The sequence below is a fragment of the Orycteropus afer genome, unplaced genomic scaffold (assembly GCF_000298275.1).
Source record: "Orycteropus afer afer isolate SDZICR_OR568_19922 unplaced genomic scaffold, OryAfe1.0 scaffold00036, whole genome shotgun sequence".
NCBI lineage: Eukaryota > Metazoa > Chordata > Mammalia > Tubulidentata > Orycteropodidae > Orycteropus > Orycteropus afer.
The window spans coordinates 15,806,948-15,818,562 of NW_006921623.1; positions in this window are offsets into that span (position 1 = coordinate 15,806,948).

An 11,615-nucleotide genomic window follows, 5' to 3' on the forward strand; every position below is an offset into this window, starting at 1 on the left:
AAATTGCATCGCATCAGATCCAACCCACAGCAATCCCTCCTTGGGTTTTCCAGGCAGAATCACTACAGAAGTAGATTGCCCAGTCTTACTTTTGAGGAGTGGCTGGTGGTTTTGAACCATTAGCCTTCTGGTTAGCAGTCAAATGCCTTAGGCACTAGTTCAGTCTAGTCAAGTCCAAACCGACTTGACTAACCAGGCTGCTTTTGTGGCTAATTTACATAGGCAATCTGTAGGGCAACCTACTTGGAAGGTAGAGAGGCAAGCACAGATTCTCAAGTCTGGAGAGTATTTAGTATTCATTGTTCCCTTGGAGGATTGCCTACTTATACCAGGATCAAGTTGGTTGCTAAGAAATTTTGTCTTTAGATGTGAGTGTTAGTGCTCTTGCCCAATAATATTCTGTAATGTATTTTCTTTGTCTGATTTGCTCTGAGTCATTACTATTAGGGAAGCCACTCCAGGACCTAAGAATCTCAGAAGACTAGAGCTAATTCATGATACTCCACTTGATACTATTTTGGTGTCTATCATTTCTTGCCAGAGAACTTGTTTCTTGTGGTCATAGCCTCCATGGTATGCCAGAAATGAATGATTTAAGTCAGTCAGGCCTACTAGAAAAGATCCCAAACTTAAAATAAATGGGGTCGTGTTGTTGTTGTTAGGTGCCACCAACTCAGCTCCAACTCATAGTGACTCTATGTACAACAGAATGAAAAACACTGCCCAGTCTTGCGCCAGCTTCATAATCCTTGCTATACCTGAGACCACTGTTGCAGCCACTGTGTCAATCGATTTGTTGAGGGCCTTCCCTTTTTTTTCGCTGACCCTCTATTTTATCGAACAAGAGTTCCTTCTTGAGGTAATGGTCCCTTCTGACAACATGACCAAAGTAGGTGAGATAAAATCTGGCCATTCTCACTCCCAAAGAGCATTTGGGCTGCATTTCTTCTACAACAGATTTGATCATTCTTCTGGCAGTCCATGGTAGTTTCAGTAATCTTCACCAACACCACAATTCAAAAGCATTAACTCTTCTTTGGTCTTCTTATTCATTGTCCAGCTTTCACGTGCATATAAGGCAATTGAAAACACCAGGCACACTAGGCCATACAATAAAATAAATATATGAAACTATGCTAGAATCAGGAAATTCATCATGACAACCTTGTATGGTTTTGTTTAGAAATCAATAGTTTACACTGAATCCAAGTCCTAGAATTGGATCGAATTCAAAGTTCACAATTTTTTTCTTTATATTGATATCTTTTCCTTTCAACATAAACAAGGAGCAGGAGACTGAACATAAGAAATACCAGTGCATTCTGAGAAACTGGGGCAGTAAAAGAGTTACTTGATTTAGAATTCTGAAAAGATTTTCTGCTAGATGTTCAACAATTTGAATGTAAGCCACAGCTTTTGTATGTCGAATGCTGATATTCTATCTCTTTACCAGCAGCTGTGAGAAGAGGCAGATGGTTTTTGTTTTTTTTTCAAAAAAAGAAGCAGGAGAAGGCTAGAGAAGGAAGGTCAGCGGTTTTTGTTGTGGCTCTTCTGTTTTAATAATCTTCATATTCTGTTGAAGCCTGTGGATATATCTGCAAATGTTACTAGATTGTGAATTTTCTCAGGGCAGGATCAGCATTTTAATCATCTTACTTCATGTTTGGCCCAAAGAGCAGACAGAGATCCAAAAAATATTTGTTGAACAATTGAATGAATGAATGAATGAGTGTATAGGTGACAATTTCCCTAAAAGCATTCTTAGCCAGCATGCTAAAAGCAAAGCCACAAAAACAGGTCCATCAAGGAACACATGGGTCAGAGCATATTGTTGTTATTGGCCTTATTGCTGTCAAGTCAGCTCCAACTCATGGTGACCCCATGTACAACAGAACGAAACAATGCCCAGTCTTGCACCATATTCATGACCATCCATATGCTCATTCCATTCTCGAGTGTCTTCCAACCTAGGGGGATCACCTTTCAGCACTATATCAGACAATATTCTGTGATCCGCAGGGTTTTCTTTGGCTAATTTTTGCAAGCAGATTACCAGGCATTTCTTCCTAGTCTTTCTTAGTTTGGAAACTCCTCAGAAGCCTGTTAACTCTGGGTGACCCTGCTGGTATTTGAAATACCAGTAGCATAGTTTTTTGTATCATAGGAACACACAAGCCACCACAGTACAACAAACTGACAGATGGGTGGTGACAGAACTGATGAGAGTAAGACTAATAAGCCAAGGTACAGGTCTGTTCTTCATGAAAACTTTCCACATCCCCTCAGTCTTCTCCTTATACTCTCACAGTACACTCTTTTGAATTTACTCTAACTTTTCTTATTTGGATAATTAGATATATAGCACCCTAGGAAAAAAGAGGAGAAATGGGGATAGAGGAAATATAACACCTCATGAAACTGAGCATGTACTTTGTACATTTATGCATATTACTTCATCTAATTCTCAAATAATCATAAGAAATAGGTATTAGGGCTATTTCCACCTGATAGAGAAAACTGAGCTATTATGGAGAGCTTAGGTGACTTTCCTATTTAGCTCATCAGTGGGAAACTAGAATTGAAACACTGATAGTGAGTCTTCATCTTTGTTGTTATTGTTGTCAGGTGCTGTTGCATTGGCTCCGACTCATAGCAGCCCTATGTACAATAGAACAAAACAATGCCTGGTTCTATGCCATCTTCACAATCCTTGCTATGCTTGAGACCATTCTTGCAGCCACTGTGTCAATCCATCTCATTGAGTGTCTTCCCCTTTTTCGCTGACGCTTATTTTACACAGCCTGATAGTGTTCTCCAAGGACTGGTCCCTTCTGACAACATGACCTAAGTAGGTGAGATGAAGTCTGGCCATTCTAGATTCCAAGAAGCATTCTGGCTGTACTTCTTCCAGAACAGATTTGTTCATTCTTCTGGCAATCCATGGTATTGAACTATTCTCTGCCAGCCAATAGAATTCAAAGTCTTCATCTTTAGCCACAGAAAAACTATGTTTCTTCAAAACTTTGCCTCATCCCAAAAGAATCATTATCTCATTGCCTTGTTGCTAAAAACCAAACCAAACTCACAGGTGTTAAGTTGGATCTGACTCATAGCGATCCCCCTTTGGGTTTCTTAGGTGGTATCATTACAAAAGTAGATTGCCCAATCTTCCTTCTGAGGAGTGGCTGGTGGCTTTCAACCTCCAGCCTTCTGGTCAGCAGTCAAAAGTCTTAGGTACTGTGCCACCAGAGTTCCTGCTAGAAGGGAGAAAAATATTTTCTGAATAGATGGCACTTTAGAAAACTAAGTTCAATCAATCCACTGAATCCTTCTGTTATTCTAAAGACATGTATGGTCAAGTATGTGAGGCAAAGGTGGGGTAAACAGGAATATGATGGTGATTTTGAAGCATTTTCAAGTCCCCCTGAGCTGAATTAGTGGGACTATCAAAGTGTAGGAAAGCCAAGCTTTGGGAATCAGGGACTATGCTGGCTAATGGGGGCCTTCGCTCTTTGACCTTCCTCATCTTTTCACTGTCACCAACCTCCTTGCAGGCCACCATTTCTTACTCGTGTCCTCCCACGTGTCACAAGGTCTCCATTTGCCTGACCATAATGAGCAATTTTCTCTAATCCATGAATAGAAATTGGAATTTAATTCATTTTAGTGGCATTTTGAGAAGGGAGATGCTTAAATAAGCTATTTGGTGTCCTCTACATTACTATTGAAGGTTAATCACTACCCAATATGCATACTTGAGCTCCAAACTATGTTCTTGAGAAAATAGAATCATTAAACCACAAGTGGCAATTATTGTATTTTAGGAGGCTTCTTGCTGTAGCAACATTATTAAGTTATATTGTTTTTAAGTTGTCATCCTGCTCTCAAATTTCTATTTTCAAATGTGTATCCTATCTATTAATATCTGTTAATTTTTCTCAGTATTAGAAATGGAAAAAGGTTGTCATCTGACTGAAATCTGAAGTTGGTATTTTGCACTATGGCAGATTTTCCCCAATGAGTTATTTGCTTTAGAAATTTGTTTCCACTTGAACATATTCTAAACCATTGAACGCTGTCTTACTAGAAATACTTCTGAACATATTTTAGACATGCAAATCTGAAACATCCGTGTAGGGTGAATGTTTCACAGTCATTTAAAATTTTATTTTTAAAGAATATTTATTGACATGGGAAAAAGTTATAATATGATATAAATGAAAAATTATGTTAAACTTATGTGGAATCTGAGAATCATTTTAAAAATATAAATCTATATGTGCACAGAAAATGAAAATGACTAGGTGAAAAAAGCAAAAAATATATGCCAGATATTTCTGAACAGTGGGTTGAATTTTTAATTGTTTTATTTTATTTTATTTCTTTCTAAGTTTTCTGTATTTTCCATTTTGTATTATGAAGTAGATAAATGTTACATTCATACTTTATTATGTTTATTATATAATACAAAAAAAAATGTCCCATTTAAAACTTTAAACATTATAGGTAGAGCTGAAATATTCCTTTTTTATTATATCATTTCAGTCCCCTCCCCAGAGACTAACATTGTTATTAATTTTTGTGTATATCAGCTTTTCTTAAGAGTGGCATCATGGACATTTAGGCAAAGAAAACTCTTTATTGGAGAGTGAGTGCTGTCCTGTGTATTACAGGATTTTTAATAATATCCTGGGCCTCCACTCACTAGATGCGGTAACAACCACCTCCCCTCAACTGTGACAACAAAAATGCCTCCAGACAATGCCAAAGTTTCCCTCAAAAAAAAAAAAAAAAAAAAAGCCACTAAACTCACTGCTGTTGAGTCAGTTCTGACTCATGGGAACCCTTCCTTGGGTTTCCGAGGCAGTATCTCTATGGAAGTAGATTACCCAACCTTCCTTCTGAGGAGTGGCTGGTGGGTTTGAACTGCCAGCCTTCTGGTTAGCAGTCAAATGCCTTAGACGTTATGCCACCAGAGCTTCCTATGGGAGCAAAATTGCCCCTGCTGGAGAATCACTAGACTATACCTTTCCAAGCCCTATTTTCTGCATTTACACACACATATAGAAACACATCATCAAAAAATAAATGGCATTACTCTATACATATTCTACAAGTTTTTTTTTTTTAAGTTTTTTTTTTTAAGTTAAGTGTCATGTCTTAGTGGCCTTCCTAGGACAGTACATACAGATCTTGTGCGTTACTTTTACAATAAGAAAAAAAATATATCTATATCTGTATCTATATTTATATCTATATATATAATAAAAATATACAAAGAAGAAATTTATCATAATACAGATTTTTAGGAAACCATCACTCTACATAAATATAATCCAGAGGATGACTTCAGGGCATGTTCCATCCTTTGATGAAAGAAAAAGCCTCTAAAATCCTCTGTGACAGAAAACCAAATTAAAAGAAAAGAATAAAATAATTGCATGCTCCATCTAGTCAGAAGAATATGGCAGGAAAAAAAAGATAAAATCATTGGGTTCCAGGGGCAGCAGGGTGTCAGTCTCCAAAACTAAGATAATCAAAGAATCTTCCTGTATTAATGCCTTCTCATCAGTTACACTGGTACAATACCAACCAATTCCTTTGTCCCTTTTGCCCATCCAAACCTCCAAATCCTTTTTGATGAATATGGAGATTCCAAAACCCATATAAGGCAAGATTTAATTTTTGAATTCAGAATCAGTGTTTAAAAACATAATTTAGGTTAATTCCTCTCCCTCAAAGTATGGCAGTCAACTTCATCAAAAATTAGAATGTTTATAACTCCCTAGAAGCTCCAAACACTGAGCCTCTTTCCTGTCCCAATTCTACCCTCCTTCCAGAAATAATATTGACTTTTTCATAATTATTTTCTTTATCATAATTGCTTTTCTTTATTGCTCACTACCTATATATGCATCCCTGTAATATAACATTTTTGCCTATTTTAATCATGATGACTTTGTTATTTGGACTCATTTATAACTGCAAGTATTTTGTATTTACTTTTTTGTACATATTTTCACATATACAAAAATTATTTATACATGGTCTTCCCAGGATCATGAAAATGGAGCAGGACTAGGCAACATTTTATTCTGTTTTGTATAAGGGGGCATGTGTCTGAGCTGACTCAGTGGCAACTAACAACTTTTCCTGGGGATTTAGGTTTTTCTGATTTAGTGAGGACAAACAATTCTACAATGCACACTTTTGTTTCATATATCCTAGTACATATGTGTGTGAATTTCCCTATAGTATCTTCCTAGAAGTGGATTTACTAAGTTTACATGTGACTTACACTCCCAACAGCACTTAAGGAAAGTTTCCATCACTATACATCCTCGCCATCACTTTCATGTCTAAAGGCCTTAAAATGTAGATGTGGCACTGCTTTTAAATATTATACAATGAAATAAGATAGATGGCATAAAGGTCTCTGAACTGAATGAACACTAGATGAAGTTGTCTCAGTGAGTCTCTTTGTACTCTTGGGTGAGGTAGGCCAGAAGAACCTGTGAAAAGCCCTACAGCTCTGTTTCTGCAGCACCTCTAAATCTCATCTGAATCTCTGATTCTACCTACTGTTCTGAAACTGGTTCAGTCTCTTAGGAACTTCAGAAGGCACACCAAAAAACAAAACTCACTCACCATCGAGTTGGATCCAACCCATTGCAACCCCTCCTTGGGTTTCCAAGGCAGTATCACTATGGAAGTAGATTGCCCAACCTTCCTTCCAAGGAGAGGCTGGTGGGTTTGAACTGCCAGCTTTCTGGTTAGCAGTCAAATGCCTTAGGCATTACACCACCAGAGCTCCCTCAGAAGGCACAAGTGTTGGACAAATTGATGGGCTTCCCAATCCAGCTTGTCTTCTTAAAGCTGCATTCATGCATCCTTGAGTTTGAAGTTGTGTAGTCCATGGCCTCTATCTGTGTCACTTTCTGATCCAGTCTACCAGACACCAGCCTATGTAGTTCACTGCTTTTGTGAGAGGGAGTTGGAGATAGTGGAGCTATCCTGGGATAGCTGTTTAGTATCTCCTTCCCCTTTTACAATATCTTTAAAATTATTAATTGGTGTGGTCCTTAGTCTTTATTGGGTTACCTCTGAGGATGAACACTAATCATGAGATATTTTCCTTTCCCTGTGTCTCTAAAGTGGTGCTCAAGAAAATACATGGAACATTGTCTGCCAACCCTATGCATGGTCATGGGCACACTATCCCCTGCCTAGACATACCTGATCATCTAGCCCATCCACCCATCTATCCATCCTAGATCAATGTTGGCAGATGATATTTCTACAAGCAAGCTCATTTGTATGTGCTATAAGAATGTCCAGGTATATAGTAGAGCTGACAAGGTACAAGGTTGTGGTGACTTGTTGGCCACAGCTGGCTACCAGGAGGAAGCAAGTAGTTGGATCTGTGGGTTCATGACCATGGTCACAGGGGACACCAAGATCAATTGGCATAACATAGTATGCAAAAAACATTGTTCCACATCTTACTTTGGTGAATAGTGACTGAGATCTTAAAAGCCTACAAGTGGCCATCTAGATGCAATGATAGGTCTCTCCTCACCTGGAGCAAAGAAGAATGAAGAAAACCAAAGATTCATGGAAACAATTAGTCCAAGGGACTGGTAGACCATACAATCCTCAGCCTATATGACCATGAGACCAGAAGAACTAGATGGTGCCGACTATCACTGTCAACCACTCAGGGGGGGATTTGTGCTAGAGAAAAATGTGGAACAAAACTCAAAATCATAAAGAAAAAAATAAAAAAAAGATCAGTTTGCTGGTCTGAAAGAGCCTGGTGAGACCCCTGAGACTGTGGTCCCTAGCTACTCGTCAGGTCTGGAATTGAACTCACTACTGTGGCTTCCGGCCAAATAATAGACAGGCATATGGGCTGAACATTTACATCAGGTAGATACACTACTTGGAGCAATCAATCATGGGAGAACAGAAGGGCAGTGTATGCACAGAGAGACAGTTTGGGAGGCGGAAGTCCATGGAAGGGAAGAACACAGGGAAGAGGTAACTATGGGGAGGAACTGGAAAGAGAGCTATTACATTGTGGAGAACTGCAGTCAATGTCATGGAACAAAATGTGTATGAACTGCTGTATGGAAAGCAAATTTGCTCTGTAAATGTTCACCCAAATCACAACACATATTAAAAAAAGAAGAAGAAGAAGAATATACGTGGAGTGAACCAAACTTGAAGTGGCATGGACCCTTTAGATCCCAAGACTTAGGGCCTCAGTGTAACCATTTGATGTGTGAAGAAAGATCAGCACTGAAGATAACATCTTTTTATGTGTAATGATTTGCCTAGAAAGTATCCCAGTAATGAATGTGTGTAGTTAATCAAGTTAAGTATGAACAGTGGCTTTATAGAAAGACAACTCAATTAAATTAATTTACTCCTCCAGCCCCTCTTCCTCTTATCCCTCTTTATCTCCCCTTTGGTTTGTTTATTTGAATGAATGCACTATAATCCAAGCAACTCTGTTGTATAAAGCAATATACGTTTCACCATACACAGTGCCTTATGCATTATTCCATTTTTCCTCTTGCAAGAAACAAAGTTGGAGAGGTGAAGATGGTGTTACCAGGTTCAAAGTCTAGAGAAGATCAGAGTCCAAGCCAGAGAACATCTCAAACACCAAACCCAAGAGCTTAGCTAAAAATACAATGCTTCAAACAGGTGAATAAAATCATCATCAAATCCAACTGATAAAAACAACCAAAACACAAAGATCCAGCTGTAAACCCATACAATGGGCCAAAATGGAATTTATTCATCTTCCTCACTGCCCATGTCTGCCCATTTCAGTAAATGAGATCTTCATCCACCTCATGGCCCATATTAAATCAAGAATATTTTTATGGGATCCCTGCTCTTTCACCATCCACACCCTGTAACATGCTCTCAAATATATCCACTTTTTTCCATCCCAGTTGGAAACATCTTAATACCTTAGTCTATGGCATTCCCTTTGCTTGACTGGATATTGCAGCGGCCTGCAAACTGCTCTCCCTCTAACCACACTATATTGCAAACTCCAAACTCAGGGATATGGTTTGTTTTTGCTTCTTCATCAATGTAACATAGTGCCTGGAACATGGCCCCATGTTTGTTATATGAAGAAATGAATTTAATCTTATTCCTCTATAGACTATTCACCAGTGTAATCTTCTCAAATATTGATCTGATTACATTATTGCTAACCTTTAAATCTTTCAATGCCTCCCCCATTGCTTTTAAGATAAAATTCCAATTTACTTAATATAGCATACTAGACTCTGAGTGATCTTCCCTGGTATACCTCTAAGGTCTTATTTTTTCACAACTTTTCCTCTCAAACTTCATGCTCTAGTTATTCTGAACTTTTATCAGAGTACTTTTTGCTGTCTCTTTTCTCTGACACTTTGAACATGCTGCTTTCTTTCTCTGGAACACTTCCCTAATTGCTGTTTCTCTCATAGAAATCATAAGGTAAGAGGTGTTTACCAGTATTCTGGCTCTTTCTCCATCTAGGCACGGTAGGGTTGCATTTCCTTGCTCTTTGTGAATGTGGAATATCCACATAAACATTTCTGGCTAATAAACTTTGAGCAAAGTGATTTGCTCAAAATGGCTGAGGATTTAAGAGCCAGTGTTGTTGTTGTTGTTGTTATATGCTGTCAAGTCAGACCCGACTCATAGCGACCCCTCTTTGGTTTCTGAGGCAGTATCACTACAGAAGTACAAGTTATCATATCCACTTTATTTCTGTTTCAGAAAACATGGAAATAGAGTTGGAGTCTCTCTTATATTGGGTCTCTGGGTACAAACCACAAGAAAGAAAGAAAATGACTGAGTGGGAGAGAAATCTTTGATATTTTTTAAGCCACTGAGATTTTGGGATTTTTGTGCCTGCAGCACAACTTGGTCTGTTATGATTGATAACTCTACACTTCCTCTCATCCTCAACACAGATGTGTCCTTCAGATTTCGGATTAAATTTTCCCCCTTGACCCACTAAGTTAGAGTTAAGTTTCCACCTATACATGTTTGTAAAAGAAAAAAAAAAAGAAAGAAAGAAAAGAAATCTGTCATGTCTATTCTAACTTGTGGCAACCCATGTGTGTCAGAGTAGAACTGTGCTCCGTAGAGTTTCTTAATGGAAGAATTTTTTGAAAGTCAGTCACTGGGACTTTCTTCTGATGTGCCTCTGGATGGACTTGAATCCCCAAAGTTTTGGTTAGTAGTCAAGCATATTAACTGTTTGCAACAAGCACATTTTACTGTCTCTATAATTGTAAATGCTATCCTGCATCATACCTGCTTATCTGGTGTGGATTTCAATGCTTCTCACATTTTGAAGTGCATAAAGATCACCCAAGGATCTAATAAAATTCTAGATTCTGGTTCAGTAGATTGGGGATGAAATGGAGAGTCTAGCCTAAGGAACTTGACTGCTAACCAGACTGGTGGTTCAAACCCATCAGCCACTCCTCAGAAGGAAGATTGGGCAAACTACCTCCGTAGAGATACCACCTTGGAAACCGAAGGAAGGGTCGTTATGAGTCGGGTCCGACTCGACAGCACATAACAACAACAACCCATTTCTAACACGAGCCCTGATGATGATGTTGATGCTGCTAGTCTTGGGACCACACTTTGATCAGCAAGGGTCTGTACTGAGCTACAGCTTTCCAAGTTTAGGGGGCATATCTACTTTCTGGTTGTGGTATCTGCTGAATCTAAAGGAGACAGGTTACTAGCCAGAAAAACCATTGAATGAAATCAGACAGACAAGTGAAAACCACACCAGAATAATTCCTGAATCTGAGGGCAGAGAACTGCAGTAGCTCTTCCTTTGTTCTGGTGAGGAAACACAGGGGTAATAGATAGTGCTAGAAGCAGATGCACAAAGTGAAACAAAATAAAATAGGGATGATTGATTTGATACAGTGACACAGTCAAGAGATCAAAGGGTAGAGACAGGAAGAAGTAATTGTTCAATTCCTGATAGGAGATGGAATATCAAGGAGTGTTGCCATGGTGAGGGAGACATAATGGCTGCTACTATTTTATATGTTCAGTCAACTCTGATACAGTGACCCCACATGTGCAGAGTAGACCTGCTCCATGAGGTTTTCTGTTTCTTGAATTGAACTTTTTGGTGGTTTGTAACTTTTTGGAAGCAAATAGGCCTTTCTTCCAAGGTCCCTCTGAGGGGGTTCAAAGCACCAACCTTTTGACTAGTAGTTGAGTGCTTAACCATGTGCATCACCCAGGGACTCCATTCACAGACAGGACAGGAGGTATTTTGAGTGTTGTAGATTCAAGTTTCTAGAAAGTGTTGTAGTATTTGTTGTGGCAATTTCGCTTGTTAACATGAATGGCCTTCCACCTTCTTCCAAATGTCAATTTATAAAGACCCAAAATATTACATATAAAAGAAGTGAGCAAACTGGGATGGGGGGAAATGATCCATAAATGCTTTAGGAAGACTAATAGTTGAGGATGGTGCATTCACATTTTCTTAGTACTGGAAGACATTAGAGAGATGGGAGGACACATTGAGCCTCAGATCTGCTGACTCTTCAAAGTGAGGAGAA